At 43.7% G+C, this 25,919-nt stretch overlaps 1 protein-coding gene and 1 long non-coding RNA gene across 2 annotated transcripts in view; one reads left to right on the top strand and one right to left on the bottom strand.

The window, feature by feature from the left end:
* The window catches only part of LOC138569915 (uncharacterized), a 152,337-nt gene extending 138,088 nt beyond the window's left edge, over window positions 1-14,249 (top strand). The window contains exon 2 of the long non-coding RNA XR_011303354.1: window positions 13,530-14,249. This is a non-coding gene — a long non-coding RNA (uncharacterized lncRNA). The remainder of the gene's footprint in view (window positions 1-13,529) is intronic.
* The window catches only part of CUBN (cubilin), a 1,794,835-nt gene that overhangs the window by 610,861 nt on the left and 1,158,055 nt on the right, over window positions 1-25,919 (bottom strand). The gene's annotated exons all lie outside the window — the stretch shown is intronic.

Genomic DNA, 25,919 nt, shown 5'->3' with positions numbered 1-25,919 from the left:
AACGAGAAGTTGACAAAGAACAAGTCTCCTAAGCTTCAGAGCCACGAAGTAACCACTACTCCAATCATGCAAATAGAAAGGCTGCAACAAGCAATGCAACCTCTATTACAGCAAAAAAGACGGATGGAGAGTGGTTCGACATATTTGAGCAATCGAAAGCTCAATTGGGAGTGAGCAAAGGGATGAAGACAAAGAGAGACAACACAAAACAAATAGACTGCAAAAGAAAAACAAAGAATCAACAAGCCCAAAAGAGCAAGAATACTTGTAGCTCAGCAAACTTCTTCAGGAATATTAAAGCACTAAACATAACGTGGATGGAAAGGCCCAATCAGAAATTTGGAACGAGGACGTCAACTCCCATATGGAAAGCATAGCCGAGCTAGCTTCCGATAGTGACGATGAGGAATTGCTGAATATTTCAACTTACAGCATATCCGATGGAGATGAAAATAAAGAAGAGAACACAGGAGAGAACACCAAAGTGGCAAACAAAGCCAATGGGCAAGGAGTCCCCGAGTCTGAGGTAACTATACCAAAACCGCATGCCCAAGAGTGCGAGAATGAGAGAGAGGCAGAAATGACAAGCAAAAGAGTGATTTCTTGGCCAGAAACTCCTAAAAAAGCCTTGGCTACAACAAAGAAAGCTGAGAAAAAGGCTGAAGATCCTTTAATCTTCCTTACTTTGGAAGAGAAAAGGCGAAAGAGTATGCTGAACCCAAAAATCATCTTTACGAAAAAGGAAGAAACACAAGACTCATCAACAGTTGAGCGAGAGAACAACAAAACGGAACTAGAATCCCATAAAGAGAAAATGAAGAAACCAGCAAGAGCTGAACTGGCGAACAAGGAAAGCGTTGAAGAGCTAGCTAAGCCACGGAAAAATACCACGACGTCGATGAGAATGCAATGAACCATCAATACAGAATATTAGTCGAAAAGATGGTCTGTAAAAAAAGTGATACTCCTCTGAACCGATACACTATTCTACAGATATCCCAAAAAATACCAGTGTTAAGAGCAATAAAGGGTCCACGGATCAATCGTGTAGAAATCATCCCTGATATGAACCAGAAATTTGTGCTGTTACACATCGACGATAAAAAAGACGCAGAACTACTCATGATGAGCGAAAGGCAACTTCTGGAAGCGGGATATCAAGTGTATGAAGGTGACAACACACTAGGGGACAAGGATTATGAAAAAACAAAAGATGTAAAAGCACCGAAAATAAAGGAGAAAGAGTCTCAGTCAAATAAAACAATAGAAAACAGAGCAACTCAGGAGTGCGATAATAACGCCAAGCTAACCTACGAAGATAGCGATGTAGAAAAATCATGCTTACCTGACGAGATAAGAAAGAAGAAAATCAAAATAACAGTAGAAAATCGTGACAAATCAAATGAGGAGAGAAGCATCGATATAGAACGGAAAGATGGAGAAGGAGAAATGAAAAACTGGTCCTGGCTAGCAAAATCGTTAAACACTGTAAAGAAGAGCTAATGCTACGAGGAGATAACGAAGCTAGTGATAGCCTCGTGGAATACTAGAGGATTTTCACATCTCCTAAATTCCCCTCCTGCAGTCTTAGAAAAGGCAGACTTGATATGTTTACAAGAGACATGGATCACCACCATGCCATGTGTGGATGGATTCGAAGTAGCAATAAATCCAGCTATAATACAAAAAAAAGGGCAGCCAATGTCAGGTCAATTGACTCTATTTAAAAGAACAAGCGGTCTAAGAATCAAATCGGCCCGTATCTGGTCACCTTTTCTTGAGGAAGTCTGTCTAGAGCAAGTGGAGCTGAAAGAGAAGCACTCCCGCCTAGTGCACATACTAAATATTTATTGGAACTCAACACCAAATTCAAACCAGAAGCTTGAGGATGACATCATTGAAGCCATCAATTCCATTCTGACAACTGATTCAAAGACAGTAATTTTGTTGTGTGGAGACTTCAATATGAAACTAATTGAATTGGACCAACAGAGAACAACAAAGACTGACAGTGAAAGATAGAAAAATGATTGTTGGTTAGAAGAAATGTCACTCAGAAATCTCTCAATGCTCAATGGAGCAACAAGAGGAGACATTCCGGCAAAGCCGACATGGGAAAGAGGAAACCAGAGATCTATATTAGATTATCTTTGTCTCTGAGAACATATTACACGAAATAGTCTCCTTTAGAGTCACCAAAGACAATCAAAGTGACCATGACATCATATTGACAGAATGGAAATGGATCAAAGTTAAGAAAACGGAACAGTGGTGTTGTGACATCTCAGTGGGACCAGGGCGAAACAGATTAAGGCTAAAAAAAAATGGACATCAAGGAGATATCTGACCAACTGCAAAGACGCCAGGAAAAAAGTTCAACTGTCGGAATCGAATATCAGCAGTTGCTAGAAATCTACAAAACCGAAAATAAGTTCTGTAAAAGGACTCAAAACTATCGAAAGCACGCGTACGACCCAGAAGTAGCGAGAAAGAAGAGAGAACTAAGGAAAACATTAAGAGAAAGTCTTGCGACAAAAGGAGAATTGATTCAAGGCTCAACAAAAGGAGCGAAGAACCAATATAACAACTGGTGTAAACAACACAGAGCAAAGATGGAGCAAAGAGATGCCGAAATAATGCTGAAGGCACCGAATCAAAGGAACTCCCGAGGCTTCTGGGCCCTAATAAATGAATCAACCAACTCAGAAAAAGCCATGATAACGAATACAGTAACAGAAAATGACTGGGAACGCCATTATAAAAACCTATTCAAAAGAAGAGAAAGCACATGTAAAACAGAGTGCCAAACAAAAGTACCATGGGATATTGAAATAGACAAAGCGGACATTCGATCGACAATTAAAAAGAGTAGCGCATCTAGAGCGGCAGGACCCGACGGACTTTCCAATGCAGACTTAAAAGAAAATATTGAAGAATGGTCCAAATTTTGTGACATTTTATTCCAGGCAATAATAAAAGAAGGAAGGATTCCCGCAACCTGGAAATCAGGGATCATTGTGCCGATATTCAAAAAAGGTCTGCGCTCTGACCCGGCAAATTATCGGCCCATAACCCTCCTTGACGGTGTAGGAAAAGTGTTTGCAACCCAACTCCTTTACCAACTAACAACCTGGATCAACCAAGAAAAAATATATGATGAGCGCCAGTCCGGGTTTGTTAAAGGAGTGGGATGCAGCACGAACCTCCTAATACTAAACTTATTGAAAAGCGATGCCATCCGAGCAGGTCAGAAAATCTACCTAGCATTTATTGACATGGCAAATGCGTTTGATGGAGTAAACAGAGAAATCTTGTGGTACAAATTAAAAGAAAGAGGTTGCCAAGAGAGTCTAATTGCTGCCATCAAGGAACTTTATTCCGACACCTACATTCAAGTACGGTTAGATAGCAAAGGAAATTTATCTAAACCAATTCCCACAGAGAGAGGTGTAAAACAGGGTTGCCCACTAGGGGCGACCCTGTTCAACTTCTACATCTCAGAAGTGGAAAAATCCCTGGCAACCGTGATCTCATTCCCACCAAGCATTAATGGATTCCAGTTACATCACATCCTATATGCCGACGATATGATGATCTTAGATCGTACACCAATCGGTTTGCAGCGCAAATTAATAGCATTAAAGACCTATACAGAAGATCTCGGACTAGAGATAAACGTAGCTAAATCGGAAATCCTAGCCCTAGAAAATAAAAGAGGAAGGAAGCCATTGAAGTACAGTACAAGTTGGTTTGTGGGAAAGACAAAACTGGAGAAAGTACATTATACAAGATATTTAGGCACACTAATCAACTCCAGCGTAAACGACGAACCGATGATGGAAAAAATCTTAAATAGCTGTAGGCAACTTACCTCACAAGGAATCGTAATGCAAAAGAAATTTGGGAAATTCACGTGCGATCCAGTGAAGAAATGTTATCAAAATAAAGTGACACCGATTCTAACCTACGGGGCAGAGAACATGTTTGGCTGTGACCACAAGATATGGGCCAGATGCGAAGGAGTTTTTTGGAAAAAAATTCTCTAGATACCTCAAAGTACGCCGGCATCTTGTGTCCTATATGAAGTAGGAATGTCCACCCTGAATGCAAGGATCATATGGAATAAACTACTGATCTTCAGGAAAACTCATGACGAAGCAAACTTGCCAACGTTCAAAATCCTGATGGGAAATGAAATAAGAAAAAAATCAGCCCTAAGAGATTGGAAACAACAGTGTAGAGAGATCCTTAACCAATTGGGCACGGATGAGACAACACTCCGGTCTAATTCGGATTCTGTAAAAAAAAAAAATGCTAGATCTCGACTGGATTAAAATTGGTGAGAAAAGAGCATCACAAAAATCCATGCGCAATCAGCCTAAAGAAACAAAAAAACGGAACACACTCCAGAAATATCTGGTTTTATCAACATGCAAACGTGTGCGAAGACTCTACTTGAAGTTTCGCCTGAACATCATAGAAATAAAAGAAATTTTGAGGACCAGGCGCTCAATCCCAAAGGGAAATGTACTGTGTAGATTTTGTGCGAAAGAAGACGAAAACCTAAAACATCTTATCCTAAAGTGTTCCGAATTAAATATGCAACGTGAAAACTGTTTAGGGAAGGTGATGGAAAACTATCAGACGCTGAACACTGAGGAGTGGTGGAGGCTATTACACCCGACCGAAAGCAACTCAGGGCTGATTGCGCGTACGAGATTCTTAGATATATTACAGAATCAATTAGAAATGAGACCCGTCATTTCCAAAGACAAGCCCGATCCAGCAACAAATCAAGGGAGAAAACTTGCACAATGAAATTATAAGCAACAACATACAGAGGAATTAAGAAAAATAGTTGAAACCCAGTGACAATGTATAAGGACTAAGACCAAAATAAGGTTAGAGAGACACTGCAAGTAAAGTCAATAAGCTTTGTGTCTTTCCTTTTTTAGTATGTGTATTTCTCTCTTCTTTTTTCTATCTTTTTAACCAAAAAGTTCTTTTTCAAAAGTTTGTTCAAACTAAATGAAAAAAAAAAAAAGAAAGAAACAGGACGTGGTTGGTTAGTGAGGGAAGAATGATAGGATAGGTCCAGAACCAGGAGAATGAGGCGTCTGTTTGTGTTGGCTTGCAGATGGTAGGTTGCGTGCACTGGCTTGTTGTATCGGTACGAGTAAGGTCCAATGCCTTGGATGTTTTCTGTGTGACTGTTATGTTGGGGTGTGTATGTGTTGTATGTGTAGATTGGCAGGTGTTAAAGGTTGTGCGCACTGGCTTGTTGTGTCCGTACAGGCGAGGTCCAGTGTCCGAGTTTGTTTTGTTGTGTGTTCGGTGTGTGTTCGGAGTGTGTTCGGGTATAGGTTGGATAGCCCAGTGGGCGTGTATAGTGTTTGGGCGGTGTGTTTGAGGAAGTAGAAGCGGGGTCTTAGTGCTTTGGCTATTCACTAACTTCTTCTATGTGGCTAATGTACACTGTCCTATCTGGAGTGACAAATGACTAATCTCCATAATTCTATCTAACTGTGGCACATAGTTAATCTTCTCATTTCTTTTACTTTACTTTACTTTATTACATTTATACCGCGCTCAATGGACCCATGGCATGATGGCGCAACATAACAAACAGTGACACAAAATATAAAACATGAAACATAAACGGTAGGGCAGGCTACATAATATAAGAAAAGCAGCACAATCACCCAAAACAGTGGGGAGTCTAACTCGCTAATGAATAGGTTATCAGGAAGGGGTCAAATAAAGGTGAACCGTTCAGCAGGAAACATCAGAGTACAAGTTTACAGTTTGTACCTCCCATGGGAGGGGATTTGCATGCTCTGAGGTAGGAGGGTAAGGTGCTAAACCGACAGCCCACCAAAACAATTGCAGGTATGTTCAGAGCACCAATCACTCAAATCAATCCTGCGTAGGATCAGAAGGTCAGATATTCAGACCAAACAGGGGCCTGTCCTTTGTCGTAACCAAGCGAGCACCTTGTTTCGCAGTGTTTCTCTAGACTCTTTCCCATCCAGTTTTTTGATGTTAGTAATCACAAAGTTCCTTTGGTCCATGATGAAGATTTTGGTAATCGCATTCTCGATATTGGACATTTGCGATTTCCTTGCGTACAGACTGCCCAGAGTCCCCTGATTAATTTTGATGTTTGTCACTGCGCTCATTTTGGCAGGTGATTGGCATGATTTGTGGCCCACCAAATGGGCGACCTCCCGTGATGGTTCACCCACCAGATGAATAGCAGGCATGACAGCCTTCATCTGAAAAGGTAAAACTGCAGTGGGGAATTCTGTGGGGTCTTTTTGGCAACCCTGATAGACACCATAAAGGTCATGGAAAGTTTGAGTGGATTTTTCTATTCCTTCAGATTCTGGTTCGGTTTGGGTAAACTTTTGTAAATGTGGCAAAGGTGGAATGCGCATGATTGGTCCTACAGACACCACCCATCCCTGGAAGTCCTCCAAGTTACAACAGGCTGCAAGGTAGCACAGCATCAGTGCCTTAAAATGTCGCCATGTGACTGATGTTTTGGGGTCTGCCAACCCCATGTCTGTGCTTGCTCCAGGGGTTACCCCTGTCTGCATCCCTTTTATAGTTTGTAAAGTTAGTCCTTCTTGAGCGCCCAGCGGGCTGTAATATTCATGGTTATCAGATTCCTTATTCGGAGAATGGATCCCATCTCGCACTCCGTGATCATAAGGGTTAGCTGCCTTTAAATATGGAGCTTAGGCATGAAAGGGAGGGAGCAAACAAGGTTATTGTCGTGCTTCCAATCATTCTCGAAATCATTGTTAGTAATCAAAAGTTTTGCGAAAGAAGAGGAGTGGTTCTTGATGGAGCTTCTGTCTGCCAAAACTTCTGAAAACCTATTGCCACTCCTGTGAGGGGCAAGAAAGGGTGAATGTATGAGGAATTTCTCCCTAGTGGTGTCAGGCTGGATAAAAGGTGTCTCCAGCCCCGGGGTAAAGCCTATATTGTCTTCCATGGATGTGTCTATGTCAGTGTTCTTGCCTGCAGGAGTGCAGGACCTCATAACTGGGGTGTCCGGACATTTCGTCGAAAAAAAAAGGTCGACAGGACAAATGGTCGACACCATTTGGTTGAAAACCAAATGGTCGAATTTTTTAAAAAAATTATATATATATTTTTTAAGTTTTTGTTTAGGGAAAAAAAAAGTGAAAATACAAAAAAAAAATTCGACCATTTGGTTTTCGACCAAATGGTGTCGACCATTTGTCCTGTCGACCATTTTTTTCGACAAAATGTCTGGTAACGCCACATGGCACTTAGAGAAATTAGGAGAGCCTTTGAGGTAAAAAAAAGCCTGGACAAGATTTAAACCCCAGAAGGGCACCGGCGTGGGGCCCCTTACCCGCCTATGCCGCCTGAAGCCTGATAGAACACTGGGCATATAGCTGAAGAAAATGTACTCACTCTGGCACAGATAACATCCGTCAGCTGTGCACCGTCAAGAGACGTGAATGTCTCAAACCTCTGGGACAACAAGGCTAGTGGAGCCGGAGGACTGAAGTGCTAGGGCTGAGAACTAGAAGCTGCAGTGAAGTGGAAAGGCTACCCGAGTACCGTAGTCGTGGCTACAGTCCTTGATGGCCTCGATTGCCTCACTGCCATGCTCTCTGCTCCTCCGCCTCTACAATTTGAGTAAAGGACCCTACACAAGGCGAAACCACATCAGGCTGCTCCGCCTAGAACAGCCGCCTCTGACATGGCTGCTTCTCCACTTTCTGTTTAAGTTGGCACATGGCTAAACTTCACATCACTTTCTAATTGTGACATATGGCTAACCTTCATAATTCTACCTAAGTTTGATGCATGGGTAAACTTTACAGCTCTATCCAAGTGTGACACATGACTAAACTTCACAATTCTATCTAAGTGTGACATATGGTTAATCTTCACAGTTCACTCTCAGTGTGACTCATACTGAACTTCACAATTCTATCTAAGTGTGACGCAGGGTTAATCTTCACATTTCACTCTAAGTGTGATGCATGGGTACATTTCACAATTCTATCTAGGTGTGACGCGCGGCTAACCTTCACAATTCTATCTAAGTCTCACGCATGGTTCAACTTCACATATCACTCCCAGTATGATGCATGGCAAAACTTCACAATTCTGTCTAAGTATGACACATGTCTAAGCTTCACAATTCTATCTAATTGTGGCATATGGCTAAACTTCACAATTCTATCTAAGTGTGACCATGGCTAAGCTTCACAATTCTATCTAAGTGTGGGCATGGCTAAACTTCACAATTCTAAGTGTGACCATGGCTAAACTTCACAATTCTGCCTAGGTGACACATGGTTAAACTTCACATTTCACTCTCAGTGTGATGCATGGCAAAACTTCACAATTCTGTCTAAGTATGACACATGTCTAAACTTCACAATTCTATCTAAGTGTGACCATGGCTAAGCTTCACAATTCTATCTAAGTGTGACCAGGGCTAAGCTTCACAATTCTATCTAATTGTGACCATGGCTAAACTTCACAATTCTGCCTAAGTGACTACTAAATGTTTCACATGGGTCCACCTCACATTATTAAATGTTTGGATCAACGATACACAGTCTTTCAGTTTGTCTTTAGTGTGTGGCCTCAGATTGTCAATATTGGTGGAATTGGCACCTTTCCATGCCCAATTCACTTGAGGTTGGTTTACTCTCATTCCTGAAAGGTATTTTAAAGTTTTTTACACATTCTTAGCAAAATCACTTACATCCATGCAGTTACGGCGAATACACAAGAACTCTCCATGTGTTAGTGTCACATCTTTATCTGTTAGTGGCACGGTCTGCAGACCCATGGGGTGCAGTAAGCCATCACTAGAGAACCCCCCAAATAATAATTTAATATGTAGTTTCTGTGAGGGTCCAGGAAGGAGACGCAAACACAGAGGAGACATATTTATGGTTATCAACTTTTATTCAAGTAATTAGAATTGGAAAATGCCTCACTATCACTATTCTAGGAGGGATTTCCCTACTTCAAAGCAAAACTACAGAGTCTGTCCAGTGTCAAGATTTCAAAACAAAAGATCTGACCTGTGTCCGTAATCCTATACTGGCCCTTACTCTCTAAATAAACTCTAAAGGTGCAAATGGCATTGTTTCTTGACTTCTCCAAGTGCTTAAATGTACAGGTTCAACACAAAGGTTCCAATTCAGCAAAAAGGCCTTTCTCATGAACAATGCTCTCTTTCCCAGGGATTAGCTTTCTTCCCTAGGCTCCTGAGATCAACTTTCACCAGTTCAACAAAAGATTAATCAACTTCCAAGGGGGTTACTGTCCCCCCTCAGTATTTCCACTTATTTGGGGGAAATTGGCTCCCTTCCCTAAGCTTTCTCTTCCTTTAATATTTTACAGTTCTTTAAGGAGATGTCTTTTCCTAAGGACTTCCCTCTTCTTTTTATAGTTTCCCAATAGTTCATTAAACCAAAGACCTTTGCTTGCAGGTCTTTACAATAGTCTTAATAACTATATCCACTTGGGCATACTTCTGCCAAGTCACGTTGCGCAATTTTTTCACCTTCACCTGGTGTACCATCCTACCAGACTTCATTACTTAAACATTAACCTTCACCTGGCAGACTCTCCTGCCAGGTTGACATTTCATTGTACAGTTACTTAACTTTACCTGGTACACTCTCTTGCCAGGACTTTATCACATAAACGTCTGGCTTGTCACCGGCAGGGCTCGGGATCCCCAACACGGGACAATAAAAACTAAACATTTTTTTTTTTTTTGCTATTGTCCCTTGCTGGGGAATCACATCTGATCCCTGCCAGTGACAAGTCAGTGTCACATCGTACTGTGCTATTATATAGGTGCTCAGTTTCTTTTGTTTTAGTCAATAGACTGCTTGTTACGGTCTTCATGTGTCAGGCAGTCTATTGAATGATATTCAAAAATTGGGTTGCCCAGTCTTCAGTGATAGTGGGGGCAATCATATAAACATCAAAAGAAAGATTACCACTGGCATGTGTAGAATATAAACCGATTCTGAGTATGATCTGTAATGGCTGGGCGGGCTACTAATTTAGTAATCATGTAAGATACACTCACCTGCATTTTTTGCACCCATATTCTTGATGTGTTTAAATTTCCATATAACATTTAGGAAAAATGATTATGAGAGATTAAAATAGATTAAAATAGAAATTGCCATGTGGTCAATCCCTACTGTACATCAGTGGACGATTTTCACAGACACGCAGTGGCCCTGGACACCAGACTGAGGACATGAGTTTACCCCAAAAAACTCCTGATCCACTCTGAACAACGGGACAGGTGCACAAATCGGGAAGCTTTACTACTCCCTAAAGAAACAACACAGGGAAAATAATGAACGCCTTACATGTGCAATCACACATGGAACACACACCTTCCTGGTTAAGAAAATCATATAGAAATACTGGCCCGACTCAATTTACCTGAAGAACCACTACCACGCTTTGCTTTCAAACGAGCAAGAAATATTCAGGAACATTTGGTACACTCAATGTACAGACAAGAGACCTCAAGTACAGGGCTCTGGAATTTACACACTATGAAAGGCCACCTTCCTTGCGGAAATTGTGCAGCATGCAAATATACCTCCAAGATACACACTTTTTCAAGATTTGGGGTTGTTTTTCCACGGTGGGAATGTTTGAAGGAGAAACGACCGAAGATTATTTGTTCCAAATAATCTTCGGTCTTTTCTCCCCATAACATTTCAGATGTGCCCAAACCCCCAACCCACACCCCCACCCACACCCCCACCCACACCCCTACCCACCCCCCCACCACCACCCACCCCCTTACTTACCTTCAATTCCGTCTCGCTGTGTCCCTGCAATGCCTGTTCCCTTTCACTTCCGTTATCGGGAACCGGTGCCGCAGGGTCCTTTTCTTTTTTCTTTTTGGGTCAGCTGCTGGGGTGTCCCCCACAACCCCCGCTCACTATACTGTATAGTGAGCGGGGGTTGTGGGGTTCACCCCGCAGCCTTTTTTTTGACTGGGGGACAGCTGCGGGGGACAACCCCGCAGCCGCCACAGCCCTAAACCGAATCCAAATGACCTTCCCAACCAAAAGTCGACCTTTTAGAAGTCGAACATTTGGTGGTACCTTCTTTCAGACGTTTGGTTGGTTAGGTCATTTGGATTCGGTCATTTTTCCCAAAACCTTTTTCAATCGGTACCAAACAATGAGTACTAAAAGATTTAACTAACTGCAAAACTAATCAAGCAGTTTGCTGCATATAGTGCCCATGTGGACTAAGATACATAAAGCGTACCATGTGAATGGTCAGCACTAGAATCTCGGAACACAGATCCAAAATGTACTGCAAGAACATCACAGCACCTCTTGTAGATCACTACATTAAAGCCCACCACTCTGCTAATGATGTTTTGTGGTGTATCGTGCAGAAAGTTAGAGGAGGGCCCAATGTACAGAAAAGCCTTCTGGAAAAAGAAGCATGTTGGATACATCACCTGGACACCTACAACCATGGGTTGAATGAACAATTTGTCCCAACTACATACTAATCGGGAGTTGAAAATCAACTGGCGCCCACCTAGTGACAGTGATCTGTCCACACCAATGGACCCATTCCAGGACGATAATCCTTCACTTCCATACACAGAACCTTACTGCACATGTCCAGCTGGGCTCCCTAACAGTCCTGACAAACATTAGCCACTCGTTGACTTTCCCACATACAGAAATGTGGGACATGCCTAGTCGGCACTACCCGCACAATTGACCACACCAGTTTAGCTCTATTTTGCCCCCCCCGATTCAGTCAGATGACGATAGAGATAGGTGGACCCCAGCCCCCACCTCAGTAATATTATCATCCCTATGGGTGTTTCCTCATTACGCGTTCCACAGAAGAGGCAGAGCGTTTGGGCACCATGACAACAATGCACACGTTGTGTGAGTCGCCTGCACGCACTTAGAATTCAGGTTACAAACACAGCGTTGGTTGCCCTGACGACCGTTCATACACAAACACTGAGACTCGATGAAGACAACCACTGGCGGAGACCTTGTCACACACTTTTCACAATTTGCCAAACACGCGAAAGGTAGGATTCATATCGCAGGACCTACATTTAATCTCCCGGCTGCAAATTCCCAGACCCAACTCTGGCTGTACTAATTCGGCTTTGAGGCCTGTCAGTGAGATGCATCTGTATGCATCAATTTGGCCCAACACTCCAATATTGTCCCGACATCGATGCAGGTCCAATTATGCTTTTTCTTCACTTACCCATCCCCCTCCCTCGCCATACAGGAACGCACCACCTCGGACCGCCAGTTATCCCGTGTACTTGATAGTAGCAAGACACGCTAGGAACAAAGTTGACTCTGCCCACCTGGGCTGGTGTATGCAATTAGGCATGCCTGAGCCAGCCAAAGAGCTACAGAGTCTCTCTCCCCTCACCGGGACAAGACATGGATTACTAACCTGAGGGTAAGTGACCCATCAGGACATAGAGGCCAAATATATGCATATTCATTTGATGATACTGAACTATCACCTGCACTTTTTTAACTAAAATACATATACATGTTCTCCACAGGGTCGTCCAATATGAGCCTTGAAGAAGGCTGTGCACACTGTATAACACCGCCAAAATGTGATACATCGGGAACTATACACACAGGATTCAATAGTACTCACCCTAATATTGGATGTGTTCCAGTATCTACGTCAGCAGACAATAGACCCTACCTGCTCACCCCTACAGATAGACGTTTACTGTGATAGGGGTATAGCATGTAGATATAACACAACCCAGGAATCCATTTCATTTATGAAATTACATTGAACTTTATGTCCAAACGCCATCAGGATAATAGAAGAAGTGATAATTATCCTCCATGTTATACAGCCGTCCATGGGCTACACTATGCCGCGTATAATTTGATTCACTTTCATCCCGATCTTTCCTTTTTCCTTCCATTCTTTTCTCTGCATTCCTATTCACTGCATTTTAGTATCAATGTTAGGAATCCAGTTACACAACTTTGTTTGCCTCCTCTTTAGACAGAATTAATACATTTTATTTGAACTCATTCAGAGTCTAAACTCACCAATTTAAATGTTTGCATTTGCCTGCACTGTTTCATTTCATGTTTGTCTGTCTTTTATGTTCAAAATTGATTCACATTATCTCAAGTTTTAGTGTTCAATATATAAGTCATTGCTTATAACACCAGCACAAATCAAATCTTATATAAATAAAAATGTAAATGTTTGTTTGTTCAAAATCTTAAATCCCCGAAAGTTCTTCACTGATTGCTTTGAAATTTTGACACAACGTTGCATTCGAAAACACGCACTTTATTATATGCCTACCAACATGCTTTTTCTGAAAAACAGCACCATCTGTTGGATGTAAATGTAACACACGCTATACCAAATACTTGCATGCTTTTTCAGAAAAACAGCACTAAATATTTTACGTTTCCATTTCAATGTTTCCGATTTAGAATGGCTCAAATATGTGCTGAGGAAGCAGCAGAGCGACGTGCAGCCAGACTTCAGGATGCATGGTTGCGAGCACGGCGATCACGTTTCTGCAGCTTCAGATCTGCTTCGTCCTCAACAGAATGAACGTGACAGGCTGAGAGTGGCTGAACGATATCAACGAGAAACAAACACGACTCCGTGCTTAGCAATCGCACGATTGCAATCGCCTTGCATTCTGGTGCAACCCAGCTGATGATTGTAGTTCAAACCAGCATTTTCTCATCAGCACTATGACTGAAGTGTGTCCTTATTGCAAGGCTCTGAAATTTAATGGAGAAATGATAGGAATGTGTTGCGCCGCTGGGAAAATTAAACTGCCTCAATTTGGAAAACCGCCAGAGCCATTAAAAATTTGCTTGCCGAATATACCGCTGAATCAAAGCATTTCCTATCTAACATCAGGAAATACAACTCATGCTTCCAAATGATATTGTTCGGCGCAGAAATCATAACAGCTCAATTCATGCCAACTTGCGTTTGCAATCGCCATCAACAAAGCTCAAGGCCAATCTTTAGAATTGTGCTGTTTAGATCTAGACACGGATTGCTTCTCACATGGACAATTATATATTGTGTGTTCTACAGTCGGCAAAGCAGACAATCTCTAAATCTGCACAGACAATGGAACAACAAAAAATATTGTATACCCACAAGCATTGTGAAATTAAACATATTAGAAACGTGCGCTTTCTCTTTTCTTTCTTTTCCATTTAACCAGACTGAGCCACAGCAACTCGTGGCTGGGGACAGCTTGTATTATCAATAATTATCAGTAGTGCTTGACTATTTATTACTATTAATATTCATTAGTTTCTCTCATAATAATTTTTCTTAAATGTTATATGGAAATTCAAACACATCAACTATATGGGTGGAAAAAGTGCAGTTCTGTGGATTTTACATGATGAGATTACTAAATTAGTAACCCACCCCCAGCCGTTACAGATCATACTCAAGAATCTGTTTCTATCCTACACATCCCAGTAGTACACATTTATTTTGATGTCTATTGAATGAAACAAAAGAAATCCAGCACCTACGAAATTAATTCATTCGTTCATTTTCATTCATATTGTCATTTGTTATAGGATCTTTGCCCATAATTATAGTCCCAACACGTTTTGGGTTGAGCACCCTAGGGAGGAATTGGGAGGTGTTATTATACATGTGCTCATTTCAGCCATTAATGTTATGCAAGGGTGGTAAAGTTATAGTAGTTTTAAGTGTGAGAATTGTAATTTTTCTGTAAAGTCACTATGACTAACTAATCTTGTTAGGCTTGTCCTTAGTTGTAGGGCACAATGAGTAGTTCTTAACGGAGATTAGTAGCTTCCAATAGTTGTCATCTCAGGATGTCAATCTCCTCTTGTGTTGCCTTGTGGTTTAAAAACGATTTACGCTTTTTATCAGCAGGTTTATTGTGGCAATAAGCCCTGATACAGCCGGCCAATACCGCTCCAGGTAATGCCCCACGGGCCCTAGTTACAGGCCTGAGCATTGCGAAGGTCTTAACGAGGCCACAGGGGCATTACCGCAGGCAGTATTGGCACGCCGTCGAGGGACTTATTGCCATTAGTACCCCAGCCTGTTAGACCTGGGTACTAATTGCATTTTTTTCTGTTCCAAAACACGTTCGGAACAGAAACAAAAAGTGTTCCCAGCATGTTCGCTCCTGAGAAAAGAAGAAAAAAGAAGGTAGGTGGGGTTGGGAGGGAAGGGAGGGGATAGTTTTCAGGGGGGGGTGGAGTAAAAAAAAACTACCTGAGTCCACGGCGAGGGAACAAAGGCAGCCTCCAGCCATGAGGAGGCTCGGAGCAGGGATTGCCCCGTTTCGAGCCTCCTCATTGGCTAAGGGGCTGCCACGCCCCCCACCGGGAACAAATGCAGGCACGTACGTGCGTCCACGGGATTACACCGTGATATGGCTCAGAAACGAGCCAATCACGTTAAGTGTATCCTGTGGAAGCACGTCCGCCGGGTACTAATTGTTGTTAAATAATTTAAGCATGGTGTGCCCAGAGACAAATCAGAGCCTAGCCAAATGATATATGCAAGCATTTTCACATATTCATGCTACTTGTGCCCAAAGACCGTCATAAGGCTTGCCCCATCAATACATGCCATGCAACCCTCATTATCACCTAGGTGCGCTTGAAGAAAATGTGAGCACTGTCCACATAATATATGCTAGCAATGTCACATTTTCATGTGATGAGTATTTTGCATTCAGAAAAGGACAGAAAGGTGGGGTGGCGCTAGAGAGCCCAACCAGCATGTCCTACTCCCTGTGAGCTCTGGTGCCCAGCCTGCATTCATCCTGACAAGATAACTGTTCTGAGGACCGTTAAACACCAAAAGTAAGTCCACAACGATCGTAAGGTGGCTGGATTCTGAAAGCGGATGCTGAACTTGTGAGGACAAAGAAAACTTGACGATTGGAGCCGGCCCCAGGCCAGGCCAGTGCGGTGGCCCATCCGAATGCCCGATGCAGTGTGCACGACATCGGCAGCAGAGATTTTTGGATCCCATAATAGCTAGCTGGCAAAACAAGGGTGGTACAGAAGACAGGGACCCAAATAAAACGCAAGGCAGACTGTCCGTAAACATTATCAGAGCCAACGTGACCAGAACGGCAGACTGAGGCTGCTGTGGGCTGACACCGCTCCCCAACTAGTTGTGGTCTAGACTCCATGCATCTTGCAACAGTAAGTTACACTGCTGCATCTGCATTCTGCATGACCCATCTCAGAGGACCAATGCCGTGGTGAAGTGGATGGTTCTGGGCAGGCCTGCAATGTTAGGCAAACATCTTTGCAGAGATCGTTGAAGCCTTCTTAAATTAGGATCTAACATCCTGCAACAGAGATCCCTGAACAAGGTTATCCCGCCGGAACCAGCTGTTGAGTGGCGTGTCTGGACCCCCTCATCATGGTGAAAATGGATAAGCACCAAAAATGGTCTTCCTTATAGGTGGGTCAGCTGCCAAAAAGGCCAAGCCTCCACAGCCACATTCAGACCCCTGCACGGTGACGGCTGGCCCTATTGACTCCAGAGAAAATGAGTCAGATATCACTTAAAACAGGCATGGGGCACTGAACTCTAATATGGATGCTCTTGCGTCCAAGGTAGACATGCTGTAATTATGTATGGACAAGCATGGTAATCGTTTGGACGGGGCTGAAAATCGAATTTCCGGCCTGGAAGACACCACCTCCACCTTGGAATCTAAGGTTTCTGTGCTGGAATCCACACTCATAGTAGTTGATCTGGGAACAGCAGGGCCAATCCAAGATAGAGGTGTTTGTGGAGAGCGGTGTTTGGCAGTGACAAACTGTCCACCCTATTTGTCGTGGAAAGGGCGCATTGGATCCCAGCGGCAAGGCCGGTTCCTGCAGCCTCTCTGCGCTCCCTCATTGCACGCCTAACTACCAGAACAGGGACACTATTCTCCATCTAAAGTGGAAGAAAGGAGAGCTGGTAAATGAGGGCAACCCATTTCAGGACTTTCAAGACTTTTCAGCTTGTGTGCAAGCATCCAGGAGGTCGTTTGTCGGTGTTAAATGTAGGCTCTGAGACAATGACATTCAATATTGTATGTTTTTCCCTGCTAAACTACGCATATAGTTTGACAGGAACAGGCTCATTTTTCACATCTTCGGAGGCTGCCAGCTCATTCCTTGGTGGAATCGAGAAGTCAACACGCGAGAGAAACTTGAGATCCTGTGCGGGAGCAAAGAACGAGTGGTGGAAGTTCAGGTGGACCCCTGAGCAGCCGCCTGACGTAATGCCTTCACTCCTATTATGGTAAAATCATGCTGGCTATGGACAAGTGGGCATCCATTTTGTTCCTCAGTATTACCATTCTCAGTGACCATGTTTCGCCTATGATCCAGTACAGGCTGAAGAGCCCTGTAGCAGGTCCTAGCGCCCCGTGCACAATTGTTTTGGTTGAATGGGACCGGGTGCGTGTGGGTTTTCCAAACCAGTTGGGGTTGCTCGTGGGGGGTGGGGGCCCCAGGGAGGGAACCCAAGTTCGAGGTTGGGTTTGTTTGTTTAGAGTGTCTACATGTTAAATATAACAGAGTTGTTGGTCTACAACTTGAAATGTCAGCACCCGGGTGGGGACATGGGAAGGGCCTTGCATATCTTGCTTCTACATTCCCGTGTCTAACGAACATCAAGGTGACTACCTGGAACATTAGAGGTGGCAATCAACTGGGTGAAACTAGGAGGCTCCTGCTTTACATGAGCGGGCCCAACCTCAGGACACCTTTATCCAGGAAACGTATTACACCTTCCACAGTAGCACGGTCGCCACGCAGAGATGCTTCCACAGGTACTATTCCTCATTTAAAGCTTACTTCCGGGGTGCTGCGATCGTGATACGTAGCTCCCTTAAATTCTGTCTATTGTCAGTAATAAAGGATTCCCGGGGGGGTCCCTTATGGTGTCTGGCATCCTGGAGGATGTGAGGGTAGCTCTGATTACACTTATGCCACTAAAGTAGAAAAGTCCGTCTTTGACTGGGTACTGATCAACCTAGCCACATGTGGTATTGAGGTGATTTGGGATTCTCAGCAGTGGGGTGTTTTCTACGAACCGACATATATTGCAGAGTTGTTCGGCACATTCTACAGTCACGTATATGCAGCTAAAATATGCAGGAGGCTTCACGTATTCAGCAATACATGGAGACTGCCAAACTATATTGGCTTGTTCCCCTGATTAGAAGTTCTGGTGGTCATCAAAGCCCTTCCAGGCACTAAGGCCCCGGGCCCAGACAGGCTGCCTAGTGAATTCTACAAAGCGTACGTGCAGTCCTTTGCCCCGCACCTTCTTAGGGTGTATGAGGAAGCCATAGAACAGGGACTCCTCCGACTACTATGCAGGAGGCAACCATTACCCTGTTGCATAAAAAGGGGAAGCCCCCCTGAGGAGTATGCGTCACTCATTAATGTTGATAACAAGATCTACACTAAGGTCCTGGCCAACTGCCTGCTCCCATTAATGTCAGCACTGGTCCTAGTGGACCATTCAGGTTTCATGCCTGGAAGGAAAACCTCATATGGGCTGTACTGCTCTTTTGGAATTCGTTGAGCCCTAGTTCCCTGAATCCCAGGTAATCCTGTACTACTGGATGCAGTGGTAGCATTCGCCTCGGGCGAGTGGCCTTATCGGTTTGCCGTCCTGCGGAAACTGAGTCTGGGAGAGGGATTTATTTCTTGTGTGCAGCTACTCTTGGTTGCTAAAATCACGGTCAGGCGTCACTTGTCTGGGAGCTGGAAATGTATAGGGAGACCAGGCAGGGCTGTCCCCTCTCTCTGCTACTCTTTGCCATAGCGGTGGAACCCCTGGCCTTTATTTTCATGGAACAGCACATACAGAACGGCATACAATTAGGTCCCCACAAGCTAATAATCTTGCTATATGCTGACAATGTGGTGTTGTTTTTAAGTGACCCCATCCATAATTTATCACCAGTGATTTAACAAGTAATCATATTTGGTTAATTCTTGGGGCTAAAAATCACCCACAGTAAATCAGTGGTTTTTTCTCTCATTAAACATACTGGGGTCTTCTCAGACAAATTTGCGCTCAAATGGGACTGTGGCAATATGATATACCTGGGGATAGAGGTCTTGCGTGACCAGACATTTTGTTTCGAGAAAACTACGGCATGGTGGTCAGCTCGCTTGAGGACCAGGTGCAGAGATGGCAGGACCTCCCTCTCACATTGCTGGGTCAAGTATCGATAGTTAAGATGATCATTCTCCTGAAATTCTTATTCCTCAATGCTCCCATCTATCTGGCATCCAGTATTTTCACAAGGTTACAAGGGATCATCGCAGAACTCTTGTGGGCATGAAAACAGGCCAGGGTGGTTTGGACAACTTTATCTCAACCATACCACAGAGGTGGGCTGGCTCTATAGGATCTGGAAAGGTATTACTGGGCCAAGCAGGCTCTTTATCTGTCATTCTGGTACGTCACACAGTTTATTAGGCCACATGTTCAGGTGGAAGGAGCCCTACCAGCTCCCAACATCATAAGGACGATGGTTCTGGGTGGTCACAGGCCAGGCACTCGTAGCATGCACATCGTGAACATTACTTTGCGATCTGGCGTAACGTTGCAGGTAAAATGGGCAAGATCACTCTGTACTCGCTGATGCTCCCCGCTAGACATTTGGTCGGCCTTGAGATCATGAGTGAACGGACATACCTACAGTGGGCAGACAAAATTAGGGTGTCCTCACTCAGGGATTTTTACACAAATGGAAGGTTCCTGTCCATACAGCAGATGGGGGACAATGGAAGATCTACATCTATGGACCTTTTCATGTACTTTAGAACCAAAAAAGCCCCGAAGGCAAGGTTTCCCTCATTCCCGGATCTGCCGCACACGTGGAAGTTACTACATGGGGCCATTCAGATGCAGGGTGAGGGTCGCCTTGTCTATCACTTATACCAGAGCCTGATGACTGACATCCAGTGGCATATCAAGCGAGGAGGCGGGGCAAGGGTACCTTGCCCCCCCAGTGTCTCTTTTAGAGAACGACCGGGACATTTGGCAGTGGGACACCTCTCTCATTTGGCACCCTATGAACGGGAAAGGTGTCCCGCTGGCAAGACAATGAGGGTACCAGTGTTCCTACTTAACACCCTCATTGTCCTGGCACAGAGCATTACAATGGGAGCCATTAGAGATTAATGGGAGAGAGAGGAGACTATAGGCAGGAACTTTTGTCCCTGAAGAAATGTGATGGGGGTGATCAGAAGTGAGAAGGGTGCATAATGCTGCATGATTTATGAAATAATGACTATGGCTTCAAACCAGTTTATAGTGATAGCATTGAATGCCCAAGCATCGAATGCCTTAGCATCTAAGAAAAAGCAACAACAAAAAAGCATTGAATGCATTTTTTTTCCATTTCATTTTAAAGGGGGGTTTTTACCCCTTAAAACCTACTATAATTAAAATAAAACCTTTACCTATGAAAAAAATGCATTCGATGCTTTTTTATCGATGCATTGTTTTTCGATGCTTTGGCATTCAAATGTTTGTATTCAATGCAATCACTGTATACCCTTTAAACCCCAAGGGGGATTTGTTAGGCTCACATTAATTTGCATGGCGGTATTGTGACCTTCCATGCAGGATGGGGAGAATAAAACTAAAGCCATACTCTTATTAACAAAAATATTTCTATGACGATGTATATAGTGTAAAGTAAATTTATTATGCAAGGCTAGTTTATTATGTCATTTAGTTTTCTTACAAGGCATTGCTATAAATAAAGTATTATTTAAGCATATGAAATGTAAAGCAAAACATTACTACTTATCTATATCAACTAAACCTGAGAGGATGTGTTCAGTTGCATAAATTGTCCACATCCCGGTTTTACCATTTAACAAAGTGTGTGATACTGGGAAAATCAATTACTTGTACTGTGTATTATCTACAGCTCTGTAAGTGGTTCACTTAATAGCGTATGTTAATATATCATGATGTTATTTAAAAAAAGCCTAATGCCTATAGAGTTGCTCCATATACAATAATAGTGCAATTTAGGTGTTTTGCACTACAATGTCATTTGCCACTTGGCTTAGTTATGGCAACTTATTCTAAAGACACTTCCATGGTGCCTCCACGTATCAAAGACTGATGATGCTCCTTGCAGTTTCCCTTTCTGTGAAGTCACTTCTGTTGGTGGAATCCATATGCAGATTTTGAGGTTTGCATGTATTTTGCCCCACAGAGCATGGACAGAGCTCCAATAGATGCGTTTCCTGCATCTGTAATGGCCCTGCAGTTTTATTCTTTATTTTATGTGTATGTGTGACAATGCCATCTGCCACTTATGTTACCAATAAAGTTGATTGGGGCGGGGACTGGGGAGGAAGGGGGCTTGAATGAGACCGCATGAAATCGCGCGCACTGCGTTTGGGTGGAGAAGTAGCCAGACTTTTTTCGTGGCTCCCCTCCCCTCTCTTGTAATGCTGCATACTCCACTGCTGACATCCTGTGGGAGGGCGACACCACCAGTCACAGGTGGGTGGCGGCACTGGGGACGGATATCAGCGAAGAAGAGTGGAAGTATATCCTGCTCCAAACCCTGAAGGTTTCCCTGAATGCTAGACTCAAGCTGATTCACTTTCTCCACCAGATCCACCACATCCCAGCGAAGTTCCTCTGGAACCCAGAGGCCTGGAACAGATATAAATGCAGCCCGGCTGACTTCCTGTATTTGCCCTGGGGATACCCGCTAATAGCCTGTTTCTGGGGGGTGGGAGGGGCTAGGATTTCACTCATACTTGGGGAATAGGTTGGAAGAGACCCGCTGGTACTGTTGTTGAATTGCATAAAATCTCTGCCCACACACACCCGTAGGCTGGCAGGTCTCATCCTGGTATTGACCCATAGAAGGGTGGCTATGGCCTGGTGGAAAAGCTGCCCGCCCGGAGCACTGGCATGGTTAGAGGATGTAGCTTCCTGCTACGACATGAAAACCACATATATTCGCACCATGCCCCTGCATGTGCGGCCCCCGGACATTTGGGCCCGATGTGCAATACCTGTTAAACACTCAAGAGGGTGAGCGAGAGGGGCAGTAACAAGGAGGAACTATGTTGTAATGATGTTAATCAGCCTGCCAATGTATACAACTTTTGTATCTTAGACACTAAGTTGTTAATGTTATTTGTTTTCGAAAATGCAATAAACAAAGTACAACAAAAAGGTCAGAAAGGCAGATGTTTCTTAATGGGGCATGCTTGGCTGAGTCCAAGGGTCTGGTTACAGCTATTCTGAGCTTGCAACAAAAACAACACAATGTTTTTAAATGTGCAGTAACATTTCTGAAATGCTTCTAAAAAGATACATTTACGATTTTCCCATCTGCCACTTATGATAATTGGTCTGATCTCAAATGCATATCAGTTTCTGATATGCCCACAGCACTAGTGGTCCCAAGCACCACATATCACCTAAACGAAGGAAGTTGTTTTCGATCCAGATGCACAATAAGGGGTATACCGTTGTTTCATCGACAGTCAATTTTACGACTGCCTTTTTTACGAGTACCCAATTACAAAAAAAGTCAACGAAATGATGGGGGTGGGGGTGAGAAAGGGCAGATAAGGGGTTGGGGGTTCAGGAATTCTAAAAAATAAGTGGGGGAGGCAGGCTTGGGGTGGGGAAAGTTTGATGACTTTTTTTGTAATATTGTACTCGTAAAAAAGGCAGTCGTAAAAATGACTGTCGATGAAACGATATAGAACCCGATAAGGATCTTGGAAATTAAGTTCTGTAGGTTTAGTGGCTACTTGTAACTATTATTATTTAAGCGTACATGTTGCCAAACGTATATATTTTCGCAGCAAGATTTCCTTTTTCTTGACACACAATTTGGAAATCAATGTCACTATATTTTGGGTTCTGGTTCAAGTATAACATCAAATCTGTGCACATGTAGGTACAAGTAAGTGCAAATCGGTTTCCACTATTTTTATTTTGAATACTTTGAATACTATTAATAGTTGCACCGCTGTTCTCTTTTGCAGTTAAATTATACCTCCTATTTTTACTTGATAGGCTCTTTAAAACTGGTCGCTTTACTTGACCTGCTTTTGCGCCTCGGACCAGCAAACCAATACATGTGTAAGACTATGTTAAGATCTGCTTTCTACTTCTTATCTGGGTGTGGAGGGAGCGTCAGAGAGAACTTGCTCTGCTTGAAGAGGCACTTTAAGTGTTCCCTTTCCATTTTTGAGGGCTCACAGGAATGTACATTTATAGTTCATATGAACATGACCTTTATACGTTATTCAGCATCTCCCACAGACTAACAGGCACAATTAAAAAACGATTGACTCATATTACAAAAGTGACCATATTACAAAAGTGACATCAGTGACCCTAAGCCTGTGCCCAAGTCAGTGGCAAGACTGTTCAGTGGTGTGGGAGAGCCAGTGGTTGCTTCTTAGGTTCTGTTGTTGCCGTGAAACCCGGTCCAGTGTATCAGGGATAAGGTGAGTCATTTGTGCTGCACCTCCATTCCATGAAGATTGGCTGGGATCTACAGGGGGTCCTTCACCTGCAGTAAGCAGGAACCAGGTTGCAGTGCACAGGCAGCAGTGAGACATTGCTCCACAGCAGTGTCACCCCAAAAGTGGCCCTGGGATGGGTAAGAAGCAGAGATTGCCTCTGCTTTAGAGCCTTATGTCTTCAGAACTATGGCAGAGGACTTTGGAATAGAAGACTGTATTGTCCACAGAAATTCAGTGAATCCTTCTCCTTCTTCTCAGTGTCCAAATCAATTAAGGACATGATTTCCTGTTATTATAAAGGTAAACTGCTATGGCAGATTGGTCCAAAGCAAGCCTGTTATCAGGGGTCCAATCCGGGTGATAGGTTTTGTTTGCCTTCTGACATCATGCCCAGAGTTCTGTGTCTGCAGGAAGTGGAGGGGAATTAGAAGTTGTAGAGAAACCAAGATGGCGGAACTCCTCTACTAGCCTAGCCTCTCCTCTCAGCTACTTTAACTCCACTGCCTTCCCATGTCTGGGGACTTTAAAAGGGCTCCTGTGAGCTGAACCCTTTATTCATATTTGTATTATTATTATTATTATTATTATTATTATTATTATTATTATTATTATTATTATTATTATTATTATTATTATTATATTTATTGAGCACAGACCTAGCTTTGGGAAGCAATGGGGCACTTTACAGAGGTATACAACAATTCAGATGCATAACGGAGTGCTTTACAGAGGTAACAACAGAACAGATATAAAGCTGGGGTAAGATACCAAGGGGCACAGTGGAGGGGTACAGGGAGGCAGGGAGGAGAGGGGCAGATGGTGTCTAACGAGTCAGGAGGCATGGGGTCGACGTGATGGCCTAGGTGTTGAGGAGGAGAGACTGCTTGAAGAGGTGGGTTTTGAGTTCTTTTCTGAATTTTAGGTATGTGGGGGCGACTCTGATGCTGGTGATGAGGAGGTTCCATAGTCTTGGGACATAGGCAGAGAAGGTTCTTTCCTTTAGGTAGGAGTGGAGTTACAGTCTGCACGTGTCCTGCCTTCTGATGGTCCGCTGTCTGCTAGAGATGCTAAGTTTCTCTATGAGGTAGCTTGGTGACTTGAGGATGACTGCCTTATAGATGACGGTGGTTTGTACATGTTGTGGAGCCAGTGAAGGTCAATAGGGCCAGGGTGATGTGGTCATATCTGCGCAGACTCTTGATGAGGCATGCAGTCATGTGTAGGAAACTTCTCAAGGGCACAAGGGAGGATGATGGGAGGCCCTTGAGGAGTGCCCAATCCATGTGTGGTAGGACCAATGCTAGAATGGTGGATCTAAAGCTGTCTGGAGGGGGGAAGGGCTTAACATTCCACAGTAGGGAGATACCAAGCTTTCTGAGTTTTCCTAGCTATGTGTGTCTTGAAGGAGAGGTGTTTGTTGATGGGGAACTCGAGGGACTTGGTGCAGGAGGTGAGCTTGGGTGTGAATCCCTCAGAGTTCATGGTTGTTAGCCAGGTCTGCATTTCTGGGTGTTCTGTGTTGTTGGTGAGGAGTAGGAATTTGGTCTTGGATGGATTGAGCTTCAAGTATGCACTGGACGTCCAAGCCCGGATCAGCAAGAGGCAGTTTAGAGCCTGTGGATGTCCTTGTTGGAGTTGATCTTTAGATATAGCTGTGTCTCGCCTGTGCAGTGGTGGATGTGGATGTTGTGTGTGGCTAGGAGGACTCCCAGCAGCTTCATGCATACATTGAAAATATCTGGGGAGAGGATGGAACCCTGCGGGACTCCAAAGGTGAATAGTAGCATTGGCAACCGAGGAGTCCATCTGAACAAACTGCTGATGGTTGGACTTGAACCAGCGTAGGACACGTTTGATGATCCCCATGAGCCTATGTAGGATGTCCGGGAGCATCTGGTGGTCTACTGTGTCAAAAGTGGCAGAGAGGTTGAGTAGAACCAGGAGGCACGCGTGGCCATGACCAAGGATGTTGAGGGCGAGGTTGACAGGGTCAAACTGGGGCATAAAATCAACGTGGGCACCAATGAAAAAAGTGTCCCACATGTGTAAATAGCATTTTGTTCCTTTTGAGACTGACTGCTTCAGTAGTAACCATGGGAGTGTTTTTTGGTAAAATGTGACACACGCTAGCATTTCCCAACAAACATTTGTTGAGTAACACCATCAAAACTGCTAGCTGCACAGTGAAATAACTCATGAAACTGGCCCATTTTGGCCAGAAATCTGGCCCACTTTGACCCAAACCAAAATAATTGCACAACACTAACACGTGTGGCTTGAAATTTGAGCATTGCCTAT

Source organism: Ambystoma mexicanum, chromosome 2q (assembly GCF_040938575.1).
Source record: "Ambystoma mexicanum isolate Mex_15411 chromosome 2q, UKY_AmexF1_1, whole genome shotgun sequence".
In the NCBI taxonomy this organism is placed as follows: domain Eukaryota; kingdom Metazoa; phylum Chordata; class Amphibia; order Caudata; family Ambystomatidae; genus Ambystoma; species Ambystoma mexicanum.
The sequence above is the reverse complement of the archived record's forward strand: the minus strand, read 5'-3'. Positions and strand labels throughout refer to the sequence as shown.